The sequence below is a fragment of the Pelophylax lessonae genome, assembly GCF_965119305.1.
Source record: "Pelophylax lessonae genome assembly, chromosome: 4".
Classification (NCBI taxonomy): Eukaryota; Metazoa; Chordata; class Amphibia; order Anura; family Ranidae; genus Pelophylax; species Pelophylax lessonae.
In genome coordinates this window covers 218,361,300-218,388,130 of record NC_138771.1, presented here as the reverse complement: position 1 = coordinate 218,388,130, position 26,831 = coordinate 218,361,300, and positions in this window count along the sequence as shown.

The following is a 26,831-nucleotide window of genomic DNA, read 5'->3' as shown; positions in this document are numbered from 1 at the left end:
GAAAAATCAGCATTTTATTTCATTAGCCAGAATATTTATTTTCTATGGCCATTGGAATGAATGAACGCTCAAGTGCTAAAAAGCCTATGTGTGTAGGTGCTTCAGGCTTTTTTTTTTTTTTGTGGTAAGCTCTCCGCTCATGAATGCACTGCCACTGATTTTTTCAGCATTTGAATGCTCCTGTCTCTAAATCCCTGTAAACGCCTATGTGTTAAAAAAAAAGTCAAACGCCTTTCAAAGTAATGTTTTTGATGCATAGAGTGCATGAAGCCCTTAAATCATTTAAAGGTAATGTAAACCCTGAATGTATTCTACAGTATGTTTAGCATCTTGCTTCACTGTATAAAGTTTTCTTAAGCAAATTGTTTTCTTTATGACTCTGTTTCGAAGTGTCTTACCTGGAGATCCTGAAAGGGAGACCATTTCCTGTTGCAGGTTAACAGTGTTAAGCCACTGCCTTGTAGTTAGCAGCAGCATTGGCAGCCTACATTTTAAGGTCCTTCAGTAGGTCTTTGAGCTGCCTGGTTGCAGTAGGCCATTGGGTTGCCTAGCTGTTTGACCTGATAGGCAGCCTAACAGTCGACTGAAAGAGTGCAAAGGGTAAGCTGACAACGCTGCTACTAATCATGATGCAGAGGCCTAGTGTTTTCAGCTGCAAAAAGAAGTGCAGATACTGGCAGGATCTCCTGCTAATAAACTTTGCAACAAATTCAGGTGGTCCTCAATTAGGCAGCTATCATTAGAAAATGTAATTGATCTCTTCTCTTCATGATACCATAAAAATATTAATTTATCATCACTTTCTGCCTTGGTCAACAGCTCAAACAGAAAGGGTAAATGGCCTCAGTGGGGATAAAAGGCAGTAAAGACAGGGGCTGGAGAGGATTCTCTTTTTTTTGCACTAGGTGCTATTCTGATTATGATGTCTATTGTGGGAGAAGTCTGAGCTTATCCAGTCTCCACTGCTATGCAGGGGAATTTCTACATAGTGGTTATGTTGGTCCACTAAATTGGTGTTGCTAAATCAATCCACAATGCTCAGTGTTAATTGGGAAGAGACCCTGGGCAAATGTTTATGTGTGACTGATTAGCCTGCTATGTAGGTCACATCGGCCTAGTAGTAAAAAAAAAAGTCCAGCTGTTATGCCTCACAAATACCAATAAATGGTTTTAAGAAGTATATATAGTATGCATTATTGCATTTTTTTTTTACTAAAAAAATAAATACATTTTTGTCCTGAACATAATAAATAATCCAATAATACATGTAAAACAATGGTGCACATTAACTAATTGAAGACACCGGATCTGCTGCCCTTATCAAAAAAAAAAAAAAAAAAAAAAAAAAAAAAAAAAAAACTTAATGGAAGCACACAGGACATGTCCTTCTGACCTCCCCACCCTCACCAAACACTTAACAGTTGGACTTACTCTGTAAATTCAACAGCTGTAAAAGCTCTTCTGCCAAAAAACAAACTGTCTGACACAGCTTTTTTTATTTCTGTTTTTGTAACCAACAATATTCAAACCTTTTACATTTTTATTCATTTGGTTTACTATTTTTTTCAGTATCACATTATCACATTAAAAAAGTATAAAACTAAAATAAAACCCTTTCTTTCATTTGTAAATAACCCAGTTAGCCCCCCCCCCCCCCAGTGCAATGTGACACGTTAGTGTTACAAGGTCTCAGGTGTGAATGGGGAGCAGGTGCGTTAAATTTGGTGTTATCGCTCTCACTCTCTCATACTGGTCACTGGAAGTTCAACATGGCACCTCATCGCAAAGAAACCTCGGAGAATCTGAAAAAAAGAATTGTTGCTCTACATAAAGATGGCCTGGGCATTAAGAAGATCGCCAAGACCCTGAAACTGAGCTGCAGGACAGTGGCTAAGACCATACAACGGTTTAACAGGACAGGTTCCACTCAGAACAGGCCTTGCCATGGTCAACCAAGGAATTGAGTGCACGTGCTCAGCATCATATCCAGAGGTTGTCTTTGGGAAATAGATGTTGAGTGCTGCCAGCATTGCTGCAGAGGTTGAAGGGGTGGGGAGTCAGCCTGTCAGTGCTCAGACCATACACCACACACTGCATCAAATTCGTCTGCAAGTCGTCCCAGAAGGAAGCCTCTTCTAAAGATGATGCACAAGAAAGCCTGCAAACAGTTTGCTAAAGACAACCAGACTAAGGACATGGATTACTGGAACCATGTCCTGTGGTCTGATGAGACCAAGATAAACGTATTATGTTCAGATGATGTTAAGCGTGTCTGGCAGCAACCAGGTGAGGAGTACTAAGACAAGTGTGTCTTGCCTACAGTCAAGCATGGTGGTGGGAGTGTCATGATCTGGGGCTGCATGAGTGCTACCAACACTGGGGAGCTACAGTTCATTGAAGAGATCATGAATGCCAACATGTACTGTGACATACTGAAGCAGAGCATGATTCCCTCAATTCGGAAACTGGACCGCAGGGCAGTATTCCAACATGATAATGACTCCAAAAACACCTCCAAGACGACCACTGCCTTGCTAAAGAAGCTGAGGGTAAAGTTGATGGACTGGCCAAGCATGTCTCCAGACTTAGACCCTATTGAGCATCTGTGGGGCATCCTCAAACGGAAGGTGAAGGAGCGCAACTCCACCAGCTCCCTGATGTCATCATGGAGGATTGGAAGAGGACTCCAGTGGAAACCTGTGATGCTCTGGTGAACTCCATGCCCAAGAGGGTTAAGGCAGTGCTGAAAAATAATGGTGGCCACACAAAATATTGACACTTTGGGCCCATTTAGACATTTTCAGTTAGGGGTGTACTCACCTTTGTTGCCAGCGGTTTAGACATTAATGGCTGTGTGTTAAGTTATTTTGGGGGGACAGCAAATTTACACTGTTATACAAGCTGTACACTCACTACTTTACATTGCAGCAAAGTGTAATTTATTTAATGTTGTCACATGAAAATATTTAATAAAATATTTAAAAAAAAAATGTGAGGGGTGTACTCACTTTTGTGAGATACTGTATATCTGAAAATTGATCAATCCTGATGAACCAATTGCCTTCAGAAGTCACCTAATTAGTAAATAGAGTCTGCCTGTGTGTAATTTAATCCCAGTATAAATACAACTGTTCTGTGAAGCCCTCAGAGGTTTGCTAGAGAACCTTAGTGAACGAACAGCATCATGAAGGCTAAGAAACACACCAGACAGGTCAGGGGTAAAGTTGTGGAGAATTTTAAAACAGGGTTAGGTTATAAATATAATATCCCAATCTTTAAACATCCCACCGAGAACTGTTCAATCCATCATCCGAAAATGGAAAGAGTATGGCAGAACTGCAAACCTACCAAGACATTGACATCCATTTAAACTGACAGGCCAGACAAGGAGATCATTAATCAGAGAAGCAGCCAAGAGACCAATGGTAACTCTGGAGGAGCTTCAGAGATCGACAGCTCAGGTGGGAGAATCTGTCCACAGGACAACTATTAGTCACGCACGCCACAAAACTGCCCTTTATGGAAAATGACAAGAAGAAAGCCATTGTTGAATGAAAGCCATAAGAAGTCCTGTTTGCAGTTTACGAGAAGCCATGTGGGGACACAGCAAACATGTGGAAGAAGGTACTCTGGTTAGAGGAGACCAAATTTGAACTTTTTGGCCTAAAAGCAAAATGCTGTTTATGGAAAACTAACACTGCACATCACCCTGAACACACCATCCCCACCATGAAACATGGTGGTGGCATCATCATGCTGTGGGGATGCTTTTCTTCAGCAGGGACAGGGAAGCTGGTCAGAGTTGATGGGAAGATGGATGGAGCCAAATACAGGGCAATTTTAGAATAAAACCTGCTAGAGTCTGCAAAAGACTTGAGACTGGGGCAGAAGTTCACCTTCCAGCAGGACAACGACCCTAAACATACAGTCAGAGCTACCTTGAAATAGTTTAGATCAAAGCATATTCATGTGTTAGAATGGCCCATTCCAGACCTAAATCCAATTGATAATCTGTGGCAAGAATTGAAAATTGCTGTTTACAGACTCTCTCCATCCAATCAGACAGAGCTTGAGCGATTTTGCAAAAAAGAATGGGCAAAAATGTCACTCTGTAGATGTGCAAAGCTGGTAGAGACATCCTCAAAAAGATTTGCAGCTGTAATTGCAGCAAAAGGTGGTTCTGAATACAAATGCATGCCACACTTTTCAGGTATCTATTTGTAAAAAAATTTGAAAACCATTTATCACTTTCCTTCCACTTCACAATTATGTGCCCCTTTGTGTTTATCTATCACATAAAATCCCATTAAAATACATTTACATTTTTGGTTGTACTATTACTTCATTCCATTTTTAAAGTAAGATATCAGATAACACCAGATTTTCATTGGCTCACCTGGGATCATGCCCTTCATTCTGCTGGGGTTCATATTACCAGTGAACAGTGGGTAGGATCAGAATTGTTCATGGGGGAGATCAGAACTGTTGAAGATGGTGAGTGAGGAATCTGTAAATATGTCTCTTGTATTTATGATCCTTTGACTTTCCTGAATGAAGATGCAAGTGATCAGCACTGAGCACTCCAGTGTTTAAAACTGAATGAAACACATGCCTGGTTTAACATCCCCTCTTTTTGTGAATGAACACAGAAGTGTTCTGTACTGAGGCAGGGCTGCAGAGGGGAAGGAGACTGAGGACAATGTGTCCTTGATCTCTTTCTCTTAAAAAAACCTGAAACATCAGGGTTCTGTTTAACCCCCCCCCCCCCCCCCGATATTTAATTAAAGCCTCCTGATGACAGTAATGTTAAAATAGATAAATACTTAAAACAATAAATCGAACATTCAACAAAGTATTTCTACACTACACACATTGTGGTAATGCATATTGCAAGTGTTGGTGCCCTGTGGTGTACCAACACACTAAAGGCATGTTTACACCAGTGGGTGCGTGCTATGGTATGGCAGTGCATGTCAATGTATCATATGATGTTGGTGTGGCCCCCTAACCCTATTGGGTCTTGTTGCTCGGGGTCAGCAATTGACAGTGGTGGTGTATGATTGGTTAGCCCATAAGAGCAGGCCCCACAATGGGCAGAGACCTCTGCAAAGAGCATCTGACATCATACCTCTGACCTTAAGCCACTTCCATACCATATGACACAATGGCCAAGCCCTGTGCCCCCAGCCATATTACCAGAGCTGCGAGTAGTGGGTGGTTTGTGGCATGTTCTGCTCAATTCCTGATGACGTGCCCCAGTGGAGCTGCAAGAAAAAAATGCAATGGAGGAGCAAGTAAGACACTTTCCTTACTTGATTGATATGCATTAACTGCTTGTGGTGGGGAAATCGCCTGGAACATTAATTCCCAGGGAACAGGGATTGTCTCAGGAAAACTGGAAAGAATGGTAACCTTAGTCTACAGTCACTTTAAATGAATATGTTTATTATTCTCAAATATTTTAGACATCAATACTGGAAAACAAAATATAATGGGGGATTTTCACACAGACTATTTTTTCTATCTGACTAAAGGCAGATACTGGAAAACAAAAGAAGTCATTACCTTGGCACCAACATTCAACTATCAGACACTATTGATTGATCTAGGTTTAATCAATTTGCACAAGCCTCAGTGGTAGTCTGTCAAATCCTTGTATATACCAGCTGCAGGAACTTTTAAACAGATCTATTGTTCTCCCAGTAAACTTTAATTTTTTGATTTGAAGCCAGGAAAACAACCTAGCAACAAAATCTATTAATTCAAAAATACATTCTTTAGCAACTGATATATAAAACAAAGAAGACTTGCAGATAACTACATGAATATAGCTATACATACATGTAGCACTTTTAAAAGTGTTTGTTGTGAGTTTGTACTTTCTAGATTTAACTTAATTTTGTTTTAGCTTTTTTATTCTGATTTATAAAATTATTTTTGCAAAACAAGTTAAAGCTTAACTGAATTTTTTACATAAATCAATTAAATACATTCTAAAAGGTGTGCACGGTCTTAAAGTGGTTCTTTAACCACTTCAGCTCCCAAAGGTTTTAGCCCCTTAATGACCAGGCCATTTTTTGTGATTCAGCACTGCATTATTTTAACTAACAATTGCACGGTCATGCGACGCTTTACCCAAATACAATTGATGTCCTTTTTCCCACAAATAGAGCTTTCTTTTGGTGGTATTTGATCCCCTCTGCAGTTTTTAGATTTTGCGCTATAAACAAAAAACGAGCGACAATTTTGAAAAAAAAAAAAAACAATATTTTTTACTTTCTGCTTCAAAACATCACATTTTTTTATCAGTTTAGGCCAATTTGTATTCTGTTACATATTTGGGGTAAAATAAAAATCCCAAAAAGCATATATTAATTGGTTTACGCAAAATATAGATTTTTGGACTTTTCATTATTTTTTTTGTTTTTCTTTGTAATGGCGGCGATCTGCGATTTTTAGCGGGACTGCAACATTGCAGAGGACAGATCAGACCCTAACTGACGTTTTTGACACTTTTTGGGGACCAGTGACATTACTACAGTAATCAGTGCTAAATAATATGCGCTGTTACTGTATAAATTACACTGGCAGGGAAGGGGTTAATTACTGAAGGGGTGATCAAGGGGTTAAATGTATGCCTAAAGTGCTTGCCAACTCTGGGGGCTCTGTGAAAAGCACACAGAGATCCGTGTTTCAGCTTAGCTGAAACACACAATCTCTATGTGCCTGTCTGACAGAAGAGCTGTCTGCTTTGTTTACAAAGGCAAGCAGCTCTTCTGTCAGTTTCCCCGAAGGTCACAATTGAGCCTGCTCCTCCTACGGTATTGCTCTCGCTGTGTCTAATCACAGTGGGAGAGCGGCTCCGAGACTGCATGCACATAATCACATACATGTACGTGATTATGCGCAGCCAAGCCGCCCTGCCGCAGTAAATCTGCGTGGGTCGGTCAGCAAGTGGTTAAACAAAATATTAAAAGTCAGCAGCTCTAAATATTGTAGCTGCTAAATTTTAGTTATAGGACACTTACTTGTCCTCACAAGAGCTGGCTCTTCAGCCATCTTTGGGTCCAGGCATCGGCATGTTTACTCTGGGAAGCGGGTTGTAACTGCTTGCAGATTCACAGCTAGCTTCCCACTGCGTATGTGAAAGTGCAAGCTGCGCTTTTTGAATGCTCCTGCAGTTTTCTGAGAACTGTGACCAGTCCCAGAAGGCTGCGGGGGAAGAAGGGGGCTGATTTTCCGCTCAGATCTCCACTGCAATCTGAACGGAGGTAGGAGTGGGAACCTGTCAAAACCAGGTACCCACTCCCCTCTTCAACAAAAGTGTCAAAACTTAAAGGGGGACAGGGGGCAGACAAGTGGAATTTCCACTTTTGGCTGAAGTTCCTATTTAAGCAGGCCATACACTGGTATTTTTTTTTTTCTTCGGCCAGCACAAGCCTCCATCCACCCAGAAAAGGTGGATGGAGGAATCCCAATGCTGGGACATTGTATTCTGACAGCTTCACCCACCGCTGTTTGAATACACTGATCAGCTGCTATCTTCCAACATGTCAAATGATCAACTTCTGTTGAGCAGAGAGGGCCACACATTAATCGAACCTCGGCTGGTCCTTGATGAACTGGCTGAATTTGGATCTGTGTATGGCCAGTTTTACGCTTTATTTTCTGTAGAAAGCAGCCATAACCTATACTTTTATACGTCTGAAATATCAGCATAGATGTCACACTACTTCCTTAAAATAAATCTCTCTAAACTGAGCTGGTTATATTAGTGCCCCCCTCCATGACTTTTCCAATAAAATAATGCAACCATCAATCCCTCCCCTCATGCCAGGGTACTAGCTGTAATCCTAGACTCTGACCTGTCCTTTCTGCCCCAATTCTAAGCATTGTCAAAAGCATCTAGACTTCACCTCCGTAACATCTCAAAAGTTCACCCCTTTTTAACAAATAAAACCACCAAGCTACTCATTCACTCCCTTGTTATCTCTTGCTATTGCAACTCCCTTCTCATAGGCCTACCTCTCCATAGGCTATCACCTCTTCAGTCTGTCATGAATGCTGCAGCCAGGCTTATCCACCTTTCCAACCACTCAGTGCCTGCCATACCTCTCCACCAATCCCTTCACTGGCTCCCAATCGCCCATCAAAATACTAACCACAACATACAAAGCCATTGACAAATCTGCCCCAAGCTACATCACCAATCTTGTCTCCAAATATCAACCAAACCATTCTCTCCACTGCTCTCAAGACCTCCTACTCTCAAGCTTCCTTGTCTCATCCTTCCATGCCAATCTCCAGGATTTCTCCAGAGCCTCTCCCATCCTCTGGAATGTTCTACCTCATCCTGTCTGGCTATCTCCTTCTCTAGCTGCCTTCAGGCGATCCCTGAAAACTCATCTCTTCAGGGAAGCCTATCACACCTCCAACTAATCTTTGACCTTTCCATAAGCTCATTCCCCACAGTTACAACCTTTTGTACCACCTGCCCCACCCTTTTAGATTGTAAGCTCTTCTGAGCAGGGCCTTCTTAATTCTCTTGTATTTTATTTTATTGTAACTGTATTGTCTCCCTTTTATATTGTAAAGTGCTGCGTAAACTGTTGGCCCTATATAAATCCTGTATAATAATAATAATAATAATAATAATAACATCCCCCACTGATTCAGACCTATAGAAATGCAATCAGAAAAGGATGATGCTGCTTTCTAAAGAAAACAAACTGAAAGACTTTTAATAGATTCTATTTTGTTGCACCTGGAACGTATTTAGCTGATTTAAACTGAAAGTTGGTCTTAAACTGATTTAAAATAAATGATTTGTGGCAGAGTGCCCATTTACTCATCATGCTCATTTGCAGGTGCATGTTACTCTGATAGCATTGCAATGACATTGTTATGAAATGTCCAAGATTGTGCATCTTTTATATGTTTGTGCAGCTTTCATTATTCAGGATATGCTGGACTTTCAGAGCACATGCGCTGCTGACGTCAGTGGCTGCATGCAGGGCGAATATCTCCTAAACGGTGCACGTTTAAAAGATATTAATTTTACCTACAGGTAAGCCTTATTATAGGCTTACCTGTAGGTAAAAATAACAAATCAGGGTATACAACCACATTAAAAGTACGTGTCTACAGCAGTTAAAAATCTGAGTCCCTAGCACATGGCTGGGGATTCAGATTTTACTCCCCTCACCCTTCCTAGCACCCTACGGCGGCTGCCAAAGCCAACTTATGGTTGTACTAGTCCTGTATATACTTAGCAAAGATTTTAGCTAACTTTTTTACAGAGTCTTATCTCCTGTTATTTTAGAAGTGACGCGTGGACGTCTATTTACTGTATAAAGGTTTTCACACAATATTTTCACAGCTTTGATCGATAATTCACACATTTCTAATCTGATTGCATTGAAAAATGCGTCTATTCTGGGTGAAAGTTGCGTGAATCATTTGTAAAAAACTTTTATAAGTAGACCCCATAGATTCCAGTCTCTTTGTATATCCTGAATCCTAAGTAGGATGGTCTGTTCAACATATCAATCCTAATGTTAAAATAAGTGAAAAACTGCTGGGAAAAGCACTGAGCCACTCGCGTAAGCAGAAGCAGAATGTGACATTTCTGGGAGAGTTCCACACACAGTGTATAAAATGTAGTATTAGTACTATCACGATTGCCATGGTTTGCAAGGATTTAACACTACAGTATTTCTTATTTGCCAGTTTAAAAAAATATTGTGGACTAGCTAATTCTTTTTTAAATCTGTAGTTAGATTCATTTCATTTACAGTGAGACTGCCATGATGTTCTTTTTCAGCCACTTCTTGTTTTAGGGTGACAATGTTTTGTTTCAGTCTCCAAATTATGCTCCTGTGTTATCACACAGGCATATCAAGAAAACAGCAGTGGTAATGCTAAACACTGCTTGTGTGAAATGTGTGTTATTCACTTTGTGTTTACATTTACTTTAAAGGGTAACTCCAATTTTGTGGGGATAAAAAATCAAATAAAGAAAAAATAATATAGCGTATACAATTGCGACACAAATTGTGATTGAATGTTATTAAAAGTTACTTTTCCTCTATAGCGCTGTAATTTTCTGCAAATGCAATGCAATATGGCTACCTGGAGCTGTTTTGTACACAGAATATACACACCCCAGAAACATAATTTCCTGCTTGTGTGATTGGCTCACCAATTTCCCCAGAAGTCTGCCTAAGATACAAGTCAGATTTCTGGCATCCTCTGCAACAAAAATGTCATTTTTGGTAAGATACTCCCTATAGGAACACGTCCAAAGGGATGCAAGCCCAGCAGATTTCCTCATTAGTGCTCCGCAGCTGCACAGCTGATTGATAATTATGAAACCACTCCCATTAGGCCCACTCAGCACAGAGGCACAGAGAAACAAAAAGTGATTTCTTCAGAATAACAAAAGGTAGGAATTTGCAACAAAGGTTGTTATAATCCTTGTAATGTACCCAGAGGGGAATGTTTTTTTTTAATTAACAAAAGTGGAGTTACACTTTAAGCTCCATAACCATAATCACATTTTAGCTATGAATCTATTTGTTCAGCAATAACTTTGTTGCTGTTTAGGGATGTGCAAAATTACTAGAATGATAAAAACGAAATAATAACCGCGCTAAAGTGAAAAAAGTAATGTGAGCAGCAACTTCAAGTGTGACCACACCCTAGAAAATTGTGTAAATAATAAGTCGCGCTAAATGACAAAAACACATGAATGCCCAAACATAACATGAATCCAATCAAAAGTCCAAATTTTGAATAGATATAGTGATCAAAGAGTCTCTTGTAATCAAACAGTGACGTAAAGTAATTGTGCTTCAGCCCAGTAAGGATCCAAGACACCCTTTGGAAATGCGCTTACCGGATAAATGTGAATGTGAACAGGGAATTTATCCAAAACCTTGATTGAAGATATCCCTAAAGTGCTCCCGGGATTGAATGGCATGGAGTCACATATGAGGAGAAAAAGACACCATAGCATAAAACCCCACAAACTAATACAACACCCTAGGTGCACCAACTTGAAACTGAAAAAGTGTTCACCACCAAATTCAGTGACTGCTTGCCAGAGCTAATGATCACCAGGGGGATAGGAGTCACCACTAAGAGAGACTGTGCTAAATAGGTGCCAGAAAGGCTGATATGTGATAAGTTTCACCACCAATATAGGAGACCCTTACCAGATGGAATAGGAAATAAGCAATGTATTGTACTCCCTCAGGAAGATCAAATGGCCTCCACCGATACCACAAGTCTCTTACCAGATATAAAAAACAGACACGTTTGCAGGTTGTCAAGGGTTAACCACTGGATAGCTCTCATACACCATACAGCCTGGACAGGACTCTCAGGATGACAGGTCCAGACCGAATCGCCAATCCACCAAAAGGACAGTGAGGTCCCAAATAAAAAGAGAGGCGCCAATAGTGTAAAACCTTATGAGTTTAATCTTAAATAAAAAGTAATAAACTCACATGAACAGGAAAAACAAATGCATAAAGGCCGCTGGCCGGACGGCTGGGCACATCCGCACTGGAGGACGCTTCTGGAGATGACGTCAACACGCTGTGACCTAATGGCGTTTCGTCCAAGAAGACGTTTTCAAAACCTTTGAAAACGTCTTCTTGGACGAAACGCAATGACTCTTGGGTGTCTTGCTTATTCTAGGTGAAGTTTGTTGTTTAGTAAAGGTGTTTTAGAACTAACATATATTGTTATTTAAAAAAAATAATGTTTTTTAACATAACAATATATATATAGCATCAAAATTTGGAAACAGGTATAAAAATTATACCATCTCTTTCAATTCAATTCGATTGCGAGTAACTTCGTCTGGGAGTGTTTTACAAGACAAGCACATTTTTCTTTATACATTTTACCTTGATAAATGAGCAAGGTCTTGCAATACGAGTAGCGTCACGTCACATCTGAGTATAAAAGAGAAGAGAGGTGGCCCTAAGTGTAGCAATATTGTTACATTGAATGAAGGTACAACATTTAGCAACTTACAAGGTTGATGATTAAAACAGGCACATCTAAGTATGCAGGCAACCGGGGCAAAGCTGTCCCCATAGACCATCCTCCACTCCACCATCAACGTCATCCCTTCCACACTGTGTTCCATGAGTGCATCAAGCCTCGCTTTTAGATCGCTCTACTGCAGGGTAGTCTTCCTGGTCACAACTGCAGATTGACAGCGGTGAGAGCCGGCGGTGCTGAGGATGGTCTATGTGGACAGCTTTACCCCGGATGCCTTCATACTTAATGATGTTTTAATCATCAACCGTGTGAATTGCAATGGTTGTGGAACAAATCATCTGAGTTTCCATTAGTTCTTTTGGGGAAATTCGCTTTGATATACTGTACGAGTTCTTTGGATTATAAGCATGTTTGAGGAACAAATTATGCTCGCAATCCAAGGTTTTACTGTAATATTATTTTTATAACATTGGTCTCAATACACAAAGCAATAGTGCATGTGATATTTGGATCATGTAACTCATTTGATCCAAATATCGCATGTGATACTGAAAATATTAGTTCAGTATCATCAGTTATATAAAGTATAATATCAGTCTATGCTGTGATTACTGAAAAAAATAAATAATGAACAGTAAATACTGCATAAAGTGATCTAAAAGTCAATTCACAAACAAAAAAATTTGGATCCGTGTATAAAATGAATGTATAAAATTGATAGTTGGTTGTTAAAGAGCCTGCACTTTCTGCTATCCTAAAAACTAGTGACTCATCCCTGCATTGTTCACTCTCTGTCAGCTGGGGATTAGAACAGGAAGTATGGTAATAGCAGGATCACCAGGTAAAAATGCTTGGAAACAGAAAACTAATGCAGTCACTACATCTGATGCCAAATAACCTTTAATATATTATAATTTCTATTTTCAGGTTTAGATGTACACTGCTCAAAAAAAAAAAAAATAAAGAAACACTTTTTAATCAGAGTATAGCATCAAGTCAATTAAACTCCTGGGATATTGATCTGGTCAGTTAAGTTAGCAGAGGGGGTTGTTAATCGGTTTCAGCTGCTTTGGTGTTAATGAAATTAACAACAGGTGCACTAGATGGGCAACAATGAGACGGCCTCCAAAACAGGAATTGTTTTACAGGTGAAGGCCACTGACAACTTATTTTCCTACTTATCTTTTCTGACTGTTTTTCACTAGTTTTGCATTTGGCTATGGTCAGTGTCCCTACTGGTAGCATGAGGCGATACCTGGACCCTATAGAGGTTGCACAGGCAGTCCAACTCCTCCTCCTCCTGTGTCTCAAAAACATAGAGGAGATTCCAGGAGACAGGCAGTTATTCTAGGGGAGCTGGACAGGGCCGTAGAAGGTCCTTAACCCATCAGCAGGACCGGTATCTGCTACTTTGAGTAAGGAGGAACAGGATGAGCACTGCCAGAGCCCTAAAAAAATGACCTCCAGCAGGCCACTGGTGTAAATATCTCTGACCAAACAATCAGAAACAGACTTCATGAGGATGGGATGAGGGCCCGACATTCTCTAGTGGGCCCTGTACTCACTGCAAGGCACTGTGGAGCTCGATTGACATTTGCCACTGAACATCAGAATTGGCAGGTCCACCACTGGTGCCCTGTGCATTTTTAACAGGTGAGAGCAGGTTCACCTTGATGTGACAGACGTGAATGGGTCTGAAGAAGCCGTGGAGAATGTTATGCTGCCTGTAACATTGTTCATCATGACCGATTTGGAGGTGGGTAAGTGATGGTCTGAGGAGGCATATCCATGAAGGGATGCACAGACCTCTACAGGCTAGACAATAGCACCCTGACTGCTGTTAGGTATCAGGATGAAATTCTCAGACCCATTGTCAGACCCTTCGCTGGTGCAGTGGGTCCTGGGTTTCTCCTGCTGCACGACAATGCCCAGCCTCATGTGGCAAGTGTATGCAGCCAGTTCCTAGCAGAGGAATTGATACCATTAAATGGCCCCCACCTGACCTAAATCCAATAGAACACCTCAGGGACATTGTTTTGTTTCCATCCGACACCACCAGGTTGCACCTCAGTCTGTCCAGGAGCTCAATGATGCCCTGGTCCAGATCTGGGTGGAAATAACGCAGGACACCATCTGTCGTCTCATTAAGAGCATGTCCCAACGTTGTCAGGCATGCATACAAGCACGTGGGGGTCATACAAACTACTGAGCACCATTTTGAGTTGCTGCAATAAAATTTCAGCAAAATGGACTAGCCTGCTGCATCATTATTTCACTTTGATTTTTGGGGTGTCTTTGAATTCTGCCCTCTATAGGTTGATAATTTTCATTTCCGTCAAACAATGTGGCATCCTTTAGTTCCTAACTCATTACCCAGTCCATATCAGTATAGATATCCAGCGTGATATTTTTCCCTATTGAGATCAGATGTTTTCAAACTGTTCCTTAAATTTTTTTGAGTAGTGTGCTTTAAATTGCAAAAGGGCCTCGAGCAGATAAATATATTGTATCAATTTTGAAAGTATGTAAACATTGATGAATATATTAGGGCTATAGCATAACATTTTGACCTACTGGTAAATTAAGCAAAGTAAGCTACCATTGTCCTATGGAAAGATATGCCAAAAGAAACACCATTTCAATGCAACGTGACAACTGAATGAATAAATCATTTGTCATCAGAAACAGTAAGCATATGCACCTTTTAGTGAATTACTTTGTGCTGTTTTGTTTATATTTCTTTTCTTTGTTATCACCAAAATTGACTTTTGTAGTTAAAATATCATAATCATTTCTGTTAAAGAGACTGTTGATATTTGTTGTATATGTAAGAACAAAGGCATAGAATGCAAATATGGATCTTCTAGATGGATTATTTGGCTAAAAAAAAATAAAGATCTTGCCAAAGATCCTATATTGATTTTTGATGCTCCTTGTCCCAGTCCTTTTGAAACATCCCCAGAGTCCTCAGATGGATCTTTGGAACTTCACGTGGAATCATAAATGGCATAGGGTACCCCACTCAGTCCTATTTACCTATAAGAATGATGGGGGTCTGGCTTTCCACTATCTTATACCATAATATTATACGGCACAATTGAGAGCATTAGCCTCATGAGTTACTCTACCAGTGTATAATCTCTGGACTGAGATAGATAAACTGTGGCTGGCAACAATTCACGAGAGAAATTTACTTTGAAATGCCGATGCTGCAGTGCCTTTGTCTTTTCTTACACTCTATGGCACTCCTATCCAAATCTGTGGAGACAGTTGAAAAAAAGACACTGCCTCTAATCCGAGGCTTCTCTATTGACAGCCTTTCTGTATAACCCTAAAATGCCAGATAGCCTCACACATCAAATCATTTCCCCTTGGTTGGTAAAGAACTTGTTTCATTTTGGCCATCTAGTTGATCCCATGATGAGAACGCTTTTATCCTTTGAAGACCTTCAGGGGAAACATGATTTACTCCGTAGAGCATTCTTTGGCTACCTCCAAATATGCCACTATGCTTTATCTTTGGCTCCTAATCTCCAATTCCCTAAATTGACCTTGTTTAAACAGATAGTTCTCAGGGGCCCATCTCAAAAAGGTCTAGTTTTTGATATCTACAAGATATTGAATGAGTATAACATGGATATCCAGGGCAAGCATATGTATATGCTCAGGTGGGAACAGGCCCTCGGGGGGTATGGTCCATAGAGCAGTGGAGGGTTATATGGTCTCAGGCAGCTAAAAGTTCAATTTGAACCCTCTATAAAGAAAATGCGTATAAAGTATTTTATTACTGGTATATGACTCCTGACCATCCACAGGCCATACACCCCTCAACTTCGGACCATTGTTGGGGATGTGGCCAACATCGTGGTACCCCGTTCCACATATACTGGCAATGCCCCCTTTTGCAACTGTACTGGCGTTTGGTTCAGGACCTTATCCAACGATTGATTGACCTGGACATTCCCATGACTCCGAAAATATTTCTATAAGGATTACTCCCCTCTAAGTTAACCAGATTAGTAAAAAAGTTAACATCTCATATCCTGACAGCTGCTAGGTGCTTGGTAGCTCTTCACTGGAAGCGGCAGTCGCCACTGACCCCCATTGAACTATTTTTTAGCCACTTCTGGACCGGAAGGATTTACTCCCTTAATGACCAGGCCATTTTTTGCGATACGGCACTGCGCTACTTTAACTGACCATTGCGCAGTATAAACAAAAAAAGAGCAACAATTCTGAAGAGAAAAAAACAATATTTTTTACTTTCTGCTATATAACATTCTTAATAAAAAAAATAAAAAATCTAATTTTTTTCATCATTTTTGGGCTAATTTGAATTCTGCTACATATTTTTGGTAAAAAAAATCCAAATAAGTGTATATTGATTGGTTTGCACTAAAGTTATCATGTCTACAAACTAGGGGAATGTTTTATGTCATTTTTTAAAATTTATTTTTTTACTAGTAATGGCAGCGATCAGCGATTTTTAGCAGGCCTGCGACATTGCAGCGGACAGATCAGACACCTAACAGACATTTTTGAGACTTTTCGGTGGACCAGTGACATTACTACAGTAATCAGTGCTAAAAATATGCACTGTTATTGTACTAAGGACACTGGCAGAGAAGGGGTTAACACTAGGGGCGATCAAAGGGTTAAATATGTCCCTAGTGGGCGCTTTCCAACTGTAGGGGGATGGGCTTGCTGCATGAACACAGGGACCTGTGTTCCTAAATAAGAGGAACACAGGATCCCTGTGTTCATAACTGACAGAACAATGGTCTGCCCTGTTTACAACGGCAGACTGCCGTTCTGTCTTCACGGGGAGAGATCGCAGGTACCCGGCGGCAATCATGGCCACCATACCCACTGATTAGCTTCCCCTGTGGTGAATGGGGGCGCGACGTACAGGTACGTCATTTCCCGGGACAGAGCCGACCCGCTACAGTAAAACGACGGCGGCTGGTCGGCAAGAGGTTAGAATAACAGATGTGGAGGCCATGGAGTCACTTACAGCACGGCCACGGTAAATAAACATATTGCAGTCTGGGAGCCCTGGCACATGAGAGGGAACCCCCTGTGAGGCCCTACAGGCTTTTTTCGATTTTGGTTTTCCCGCTCTCTGTACCCAGGTGTGAGGAAGTATGGTACATTACTCTTTTTCATTCCTTTCTTTATTCTTCTCTTTCAATCTTCTTTATTGTTTTCTGGATATTCTAAGGTTTTGAATCCGAAAATTGGTCTTTTATTTTGGGTCCAGTTTTATTTCTGAGAATGTTTTTGACTGCAATATGTTTGGAATATTGATGTATTGAAGTTTACTTTTACAGATTGTGCTCCCTTCTAGTTTGTATGGGTCAGTTTAGCTATTGACAATCATAGCATACTGTATCTGCTTTAGACCTCATGCAGCTCTGCATCTAAACTGTATGCTGTTCTGTTTCAGTCTCATTTGATGTCCAGAGTCTGTTATTTTCTTATCTTTGTTAGGTAAAAGAAAATATTATTAATATTGTTAATTGTATATAAAAAAAAAGTCTAAAGTCTAAAAAAAAAACTCTAGTCAAAATATTAAAACAAGGAATAACCCATTAAAATATAAAAAATAAGCAACTACAATACCCAGAAAAAGGGATGGGTGAAACAAGCAGAGTTCATCCATATCTGATTATTTTTTAAACATGCAGCCTGGAATGCCAAGAAAGGTGGGGGGAGGGGATGAGCATGTACCCCACCTCCTGAACCCTACAAAGTTACATTAGTTGGGTTAGTGTTGCCAACTTACCAGATTGAAATTACCTGACACAACACCCAAAATTTACTGGCACAGCCAAGTTTTTATTGGCATTTTCCAATTTTAAAAATTACAGTTTTAATTGCAAAATTCAGTATTTAGGCTACAAACAAGTACAATATGCAATTGGCAATGTGATTTAAGGTAGATATTAGGGCAACAAAAACATATTTCTTATTTTATTTCTAAAATAGTGAGTAAGTAGCGCAATTCCAAGCCGAGCATCACAGCCAAATGTTTTTTACTGGCTGCCAGTAAAAATACTGATGGTTGGCAACACTTGGGGGGGGGGGGGGAGGATGCTGAACATGTTACATGTTATACCTTAAATGTTCAAAACGTGAACCTATCCTTTAAGGGTACACAGGTGTCTATATCAAAAAATGCAATGGTTTTTTTTTTGTACCTTTAGTTCATCTTCCATTAAAATCAACATATTTTATAAGGTTGGTAATATTTTTTCCAACATTTAGACCTTAGTGGATTGCACTTCATAGCTGTTTTTTTTCTCAAATATCTATAATTCTGATCCACATATATTATGAATTTGCATCTTGGTTACACTGTGACTCCCTATGTGTTTCATGAACAACAGTCACTTTGTCAGGAGAGTATGTACACTGTTGATATTTTTTTTTTTTATATACCATTCCCAGCCTTGTTATGTTAGTTCACAGACATTTTAAAAAGTGATGGTTCTGGTTCTAGGATGAAAGAGGGATTCCAAATCCATGGATCATTCAACCTCTTGATCATGACTTTGCAGCAGATGCTGTGTCTTTAAATTATATTAGATTATGATATAGGTATCTCTGTACCCTTAATGTTCCAAACATTTAGTATTTGTAATATATTTCTCTTGACATTGGCAGGGTTGTTGGTACAAGTCCACTATAGGGAAGGAACCATGGGGAGAATTTATGGGAATCAGGAAACCAACTTTAAAGTAAAGGGGCCCCTAGATATCCAGCCCTCCCTTCCTTTGTGAATGAGTGCAAGGTACATCTTACCCCTCGTTAGCAATTCACAAAAAAAGTTTTACAGTAAATAAAAACACAAAAAAGTTCTTTATAAAAATATATATAAACATTTTCTTCCTATGCAATCCAACGGCAATAACTTCAACCACTCATGATAGTTCCCCAGCCAAATGTTGAAGGTCAACAAACCAGGTATGTTAGCTCACATGTTCAGCAGATATGGTCATGACGTCATCCAGGATGCCAAACATTTTGTTTCCAATTTGAACTAAAGCCAGGGGGTGTTGGAAAGCTAAGTGGCGGTAGTGATACTGCCACAAACTGAATGACTTTTCCTGCAGCAACAAGAAGTTTGGGCTTATGGGCAAACTGGTCAAATCAGCGAGTTTACCTATTTGGAAATTTTAAACAGACTTGGTTTGGGGTTGTATAATGAGATTTTAAAATTGATCTGTATTGTGCAAATAAATTAAAAAGCTCCCTTTGTACCTTATATTTGTTCAAAAGTGCTCCAGTCACGTGATTTTATTTCCTCAGCTCCCTCAGTCTTTTACAGCAGCTGGGCGTGCCATTACTCCCCAACTGCTGGGCCTGTTCCAACATGAATAATTCATTTTAGGAAGTGACATTGTCATTTGTAAGAAGTGTGTGTCTCTGTGTGTGTGCCATGTGCTGCTTTAGCCACATGCAGTGGGCATAACATACTTACTATGCCTGCTTGTCTGCTCTCTCTCCCTCTCTCTCCCTCCCCCTCCCCCTCCCTTTTTCTTTCTCTCTCAGGAAGCTGTTAGCCAAAACAAGGCTTTGAAGACAGGAGATCATTCTCTGTCTGAGTAAGGAGAGGAGGGATGGGGGTGGGGCTGGGCGGGGCTGGGCAGGACAGGGGCAGTTGTAATGAATAGTAGGCATGCATGGGCAAGAAAGAAGGACAACATTTTCAGGAAGTAAAAGGCACCATGAAAATTTCAGATAACAGGAAATAGAGTTGTCAGTGAAGAACAGGAAGAAGCTGTTTGTCCAGCTTAGATATGACTTTATAAGCTTCACAAGCAACTAGCCAAAAAATGAATAATATCAAAAGATAAAGATATTTAACATACTATTAATAGGAACATTTTTCATTTCCAACTGGAATTCCCCTTTAAACATTTTTTAGCTAGGGTAAATATAATGCAGATAAGATTACTTTACCCAGTATCCACTAGATGGTGCTAACATGAAATTTGAAATTTGTATATCACTTTGTTGGTTATATCTAAGTCTTATGTTGTATGTTACTCTATATTTCGCAAGATGGCACAGCTAACAAATTTCCATGCCTTCTGATAATTTTAAAGGCATTTTTAGGCATTTAAATGCATTTTTATAATATAGAAGTTGTCATTGTTTCCCCTGAATAGTATACAATAGTAATGATAAAAAAAAGCAAAAAGAACAAAAAAGGGCGCACCGACCTAGCGCATTATCCTCAATATAAGGCTTTATTTAAATGACATTAAAAATGGCTACTCACAGACGTAGATAAAAGTAAAGCGTATCAAGCTGGATTGCTCAAAAGTCTGTGTTTAATCCATATAATCGTCCATGATGAGAAGACTGACGCGTTTCGAGGCCTAGCCTCTTCCTCAGAGCCTGAGGAACCTAGGGCTCTGAGGAAGAGGCTAGGCCTCGAAGCGCGTCAGTCATCTCATCATGGACGATTATATGGACTAAACACGGACTTTTGAGCAATCCAGCTTGATACGCTTTACTTTTATCTACGTCTGTGAGTAGCCATTTTTAATGTCATTTAAATAAAGCCTTATATTGAGGATAATGCGCTAGGTCGGTGCGCCCTTTTTTGTTCTTTTTGCTTTTAGTATCGGTGGACTACCCCAGTCCGTTAAGGGCAGCAAGACTTTAGCCATCTGAGAAGCCAGTTATCAGTCCCATGAAGTGTGTGGTCGAGGGGCCTGGATACCAAGCGCAGGAGAAGGGTGGTTACACCTTATTGTTTTTTGGAACAATAGTAATGATGCAGGATTAAATAAAGCATATTAGTGGTTTCTATGGCAACACATGAACACATGCATACATAGCAACAAGAGCTCTGGCTGTAGCCACCCAACTCTATCCCTTAAAAAGTAATGTGATCTGTGATGCAATGCATTGGGCAGAACTGGGTGACGTCACTTCTGGTTGCAGCCAAGACCGCGGAAGTCATATACCGAAAAAAGTCCATAAATCCACACCAGATATAGTGTAGAAAAAAGCTGCTATGCACTGTGCCAAGATACAATAACACGTAAACAATTTGATATATAATGGGCAGCGCTAGAAGTGAATAACTCAAGTATTGTCACTTAAATGAGCAAATATATAAAAAAGAGTCCCAAGAAAAAACCAAGCGAAAAAACTAAAATGAGGGCAGTGGCCCCACAGTTGTGTTGATTAGTAGGAATTCTATATGAACCTGGTGAGACCTCTCATGCTCAGATCCTGCTTACCAGATAGCCAGTGACCCCTATTAGAGTGGTTAATCTGTGCTTGTGTGTATTCCAGCTCACCAGCATAGACAATAAAACAGACACCCTCCAGGTACTTCACAATTCACAATTTCAGTGACAAAGATAGCTGATCCTCGACTGCACATGCATAGTGGTGTGCGTACGTCCACCCGACTGGTTTCGTAACAACTGATGTCATCATGTACTGACATCTACATACCAGATGGTGTTATATGCTGGAGGGTGACCGTTTAATTGTCCATGCTGGTGAGCTAGAGTACACACAAGCACAGATTGACCACTCTAATAGGGGGTCACTGGCTATCTGGTAAGCAGGTTCTGAGTGTGTGAGGTGTTACTGGGTTCTCATAGGATTCCTACTAATCAACGTGGCTGTGGGACCACTGCACTGTTTTTTTTTTTTTCCTCTTGGTTTTTTTCTTGGGACTCTTTTTTATAAATTTGCTCATTTAAGTGTCAATACTTGAGTTATTCACTTCTAGCGCTGCACTATATATATAAAAAAGACCGTAAGTCAGGAAGTGAAACTGTTTTGGATGATACACAAATGCTGTTACACTCACTATTGAGTGTTTTTGTCATGTGGGTTTTTCTTTTATCTAATAAACTACTTTTAGTGAGTGTTACACTATGGAGTAGTTTTATTTTATATAATGCTGTGGATGGATGAACACTGAGAGGAGGGTGCATTAAGCGCTGGGAATCCTGGTGAAAAAGTGTAGTTGACTTGGCCAAAATATAAAGCACATATAGACCTGTATGAAAGTATAGGTCTAAATCTAAGGTGAGCCCCCAATTTACACGTTGATGGAGCACTAGTTGTATGATGTAATTATAATAACATCACAGTTAATGGCAAAGTTGTTTCCTCAAACCTGGACTGGGAAGAATACAGTGGATAAATGTGAATACCTTATGATGGAAGTATCAGTGGACTTTTTATTATTAAAGCACTGGGACTTTGGTCACAAACTGGGAATGCGCCACACTGAATGTCAGTAAAGTTTGCTGAACCTGCCTCAACCTAAGCTTTGGTGCTTTTGGCTCTGACCTAGCCTTTCCCCACTTAGTCCAGGCTTACTTCAGTGCTTGAGACTTGATTCCTCCCATCAGGTCTGCATGAGCATTAAGGAAATATTGCTGAAGATACACCAGATAAACTTCTATGTAACTAAATATATGTGTAAATAAAATGAGAATCAGAAGTGGTTGAAGTAGGAGATCTGAGGATAATAATAATAATTTCTCTTTGGGATCAATAAAGTATTCTGAAAAGGGAAAGCCTTCAATGATGATCAATAATATGAATCATAGGATTTTGGTGAGTTTATTTAACTAAAGGGGAGTGGTGTATCATGAATCACAAGGTGATGCTATGAAGACTAATGTCACAATTTTAATGTCTGGATAATTGGTGGTGAAAATTGTGGACACTGTGATCTAGCTTGTTTTTAACAGACACTGGAATTTCACTTATTTTTGTGGAGTTCATGGTATGAGTATTATTTTATGTATAAACACATGAAGTGTTGTAAGTAATTAGTCTCAAATAAATGTAAATCACAGTGCTACCTCAATTTTTAAATTGTATTCAAATTTAGTGTATTAATGTGTGGTGATGGTCACCTCTGTAATGATTCAGGAAATATAGCTTAGTGTAGTATCACCTATAGAAGTTCCTCTTCCTATAAGTCAAGAAAGCCTAGCCTACTGGTACATGGCAGCTCCCAGGAATGCCATGCTCACTGGCTAGGAAGTACAAGAGACTGAAGAAAAGAGTTCCTGTGGTTACAGGCGTGTAGGTGCCTGCAAGGGATGTCGGGACTGGTGTGGGACAGGAACATAGTCAACCCGATGTGCAGATGGATCAGTTCAAGTGACAGGCAGGAACATGTTTGTAACGCTCCTGCGTTTTCTGAAACAAGATGGATTTGCAGCTGCAGAAAAACTCCACTCAGCAGTCATGTAGAGATACGTTGAAATACCAATTCCAACTCCCAAGACTCATCACTGTGGTCTGTCTGATTCAGCATACAAATATACACACTCAATAAGATGTTCCTGGAGTGATAGATGTATATAGCAGTATAGTGGTGATGAGCTAAAGAGACAGGTATGAACAGTGACAATAGGTGAACAGCACTTGAGAGAAATGTTCATGAGAGTATAGATGGTAACAGGTAGGATGCAGATAGGTTAGCAATCATGTATGGTAGTAGGTGGTAGGATAGCAGATGACATACAGGAGAGACTAACCCAGTGCAAGGATAGATGTTAGTAGGCTCAAGAGCTAGCAATCTAAACAACAGTGCAGATGATAGTAACAGTCCTTAATATGCAGAGCTAGATAGTGTAAGCTTAGTAGGAAGGTTTATGGAGGATTCCCCTGCGGGGTACTTATCACTAATAGCAAGCAGTAGTAGAGAGGTTCGGTATGAGCGAGTGATCCGGTAGCGGGATACATGGATCAGTAGCGAGGTTCCGACAGCGAGGTACGCTTGTGAGCATATGAGCTTCAAGGCAGGTTGAACGAACATGTGAGTGAGAACGCCGGCGGTTGAAATAGCCGCTCTGCGGCGCTCAGTGATGACAGCATCGGTCTTAAAGGTGTATGCGCACCTACCAAAAGAGAATAATGGGACGCATACATGAATGGGAAGTGAAATAAGGGGTACCAGAGGTACCAGAACATTACAGTACCCCCCCCCCCCCTTAAGGCCGCCTCCTGAAGGCCTCTAGAGCTGGTTTTTCCGGGTATTTCGCATGAAAATTGCGAATCAGTCTAGGGGCATGTATATCAGAGGTATCCAGCCAGGTGTCGTCTTGGGGCCCATAGTTCCTCCATCGTACTAGATATTGGAGTCTTCTTCTGTGGATACGAGAATCCAGAATCTCCTTTATCTCATATTCCTCTCCGCCTTCAACTTGTACAGGAGGTGGAGGTGGGATGGTAGGCCTTATTCCTTGGTCAGGAACATGGGGCTTCAGTAGCGACACATGGAAGATGGGATGTATCTTGAGGTCTGTTGGTAATGTGAGCTGTACTGCAGCTTTTCCAATAAGTTTCCTGATTGGGAAGGGTCCCAAGAATAGAGGCCCAAGCTTTTTGCTAGGGATCTTTAATCTTAAGTTTTTTGTTGATAGCCAAACGAGGTCCCCAATAGCATACTGAGGAGAAGGTCTTCTACGAAGGTCATAGTACTTTTTTTGTTGACTATGAGCGTGTGAGATGGTAGTATTAAGTAAACCCAGAGAGTCTTTTATTTGGGTAAGCTAGTCTGAGGCTACTGGGTTACTTGATGGAAGGATGCGTGGTGGAAGAATAGTGGGATGAAACCCATAGTTCAAGTAGAACGGACTCTGTTTGGTCGTACTGTGGGTTGCGTTGTTGTAGGCAAATTCTGCCAGAGGGAGGAGATCCACCCAATCATCCTGTAGGTATGATGTGTAGCAACGTAAATATTGCTCGATGCACTGGTTGACTCTTTCAGTCTGTCCGTTGGTCTGAGGATGGTAAGGAGAAGTGAGCTTTCGCTCAATTCGTAGTATGTGACATAGTTCTTGCCAAAACTTGGAGATGAATTGTGATCCACGGTCAGACAAAAGAGTTTTTGGAATTCCATGTAACTTAAAGACATGTTTCATCAGTAGTTCCGCTGTTTGTTTGGATGAAGGTAGTCTGCGAATAGCAACGAAATGTGCCATCTTTGTCAGATGGTCCACTGACACTAAAATGGTATTAAATCCTTTGGAAGGTGGTAGTTCTACTATAAAGTCCAAGGACACAACTTCCCATGGAGTCTGGGGTATTGGTAGACTGCATAGTAGACCGGATGGTTTTGTAGTGTCAATTTTAGACCTGGCACAGACGTTGCATGAAGAGCCGAATTTTTGTATAGATGTCTTCATATTAGGCCACCAAAACTGCCTGGTAAGCAAATTAAGGGTCTTTGTCATACCCATATGTCCTGCCATAGGCACATCATGTGACAATTCCAAGATCTTGGTGCGCATAGTAGGGGGTATGTAGAGTTTGTCGTTGTAGTAGAGGAAGCCTTCTGCATCAGCACTTAGTTGTGGTGGAGGTGAATCCAAACCTATACTGTGCAGAATCTCTTCCTTCAAGGAACGGACAACCCCAATAATACGCTTGTAGGGTATTATAGGAACGGAAGGGATTTCGGAGCAATTATCTTTAGTTAATCGTGATAGCGCATCCCCTTTTTTATTCTTGTCTGCAGGTGTGTAGGTCACTCGGAAGTTAAATCTTAGGAAGAATAGTGACCATCGTACCTGCCGGTGGGAGAGGGTTTTGTTAGTCTGAAGATATTGAAGATTTTTATGATCTGTATATATGAGTATTGGTAACCGGGTGCCTTCAAGTAGATGTCGCCAATTCTCCAGAGCCAGTTTTATAGCAAGCAGTTCCTTTTCACCCACTGGGTAATTCACCTCTGGGCTGCTTAGAGATTTAGAGAAGAAGGCGACTGGATGGAGTGGTGAAGTATTCGTTGGTCGTTGGGAGAGTACTGCTCCTACTGCCATATTTGACGCATCTACTTCCAGAATGTATTGGAGGGATGGGTCTGGATGGCGTAGTATGGGAGCAGAGGTAAAGCTTGTTTTTAACAAGCGAAAAGCTTCATTTGCTTCATCTGACCATTTAAATGGTTTCTTAATACTTGTGAGTTGTGTGAGAGGTCTCACAATGGCAGAGAAGTTCTTGATGAACTTCCTATAGAAGTTTGAAAATCCAAGGAATCGCTGTAGTGCTTTGCGGGTGGTTGGCATTACAAGATATTCGAACAATCCGTATCTGGTTCTGAATGCTGTCTTCCACTCATCTCCATCACGGATTCGGATTCGATTGTATGCCCCTTTCAGGTCCAATTTTGAAAAGTAGGTAGCTTCACGCACTTGTTCAATGAGTTCAGGGATAAGCGGCAAAGGATAGCGATCTTTTACTGTAATGGTGTTCAATTGCCTATAGTCGATAATAGGCCTGAGACTTGAGTCTTTATTGCGGACAAAAAAAAGTCCTGCAGCTGTGGAAGAAGTGGAAGGTCTAATAAAACCTTTTGTCAAATTCTCATCCAAGTATTCCTTGAGATGGGAAAGTTCATCCTGCGAAAGAGGATAAACATGACCAAAAGGCAGTTTACTATTTGGGAGTAGATCAATAGTGCAGTCATAATCCCTATGGGGAGGCAGTACTTGAGCATTTTTCTCAAGAAAAACTTCGGACAGATCCTGATAGCATAGTGGTGCAATCTCATCTGACACCACAGACAGGATCTTTCCATAAGACGGGAGGTTACACGTACTCTCGCAATAGTAAGAGAGGAAGGTTAGGGTCCGTTTCTTCCAATCTATGGTTGGTTGATGTGTGTGTAACCAGGGAAGTCCCAAAACAATGGGAAAGTGGGGCGAAGATAATAGGTCGAAGGTAGTGGTCTCCGTATGAGACTCGTTAGTGGTGACTAGGAGTGCTTGTGTCTGATTAGTGATTGGGCCAGAAGATAACGGAATACCGTT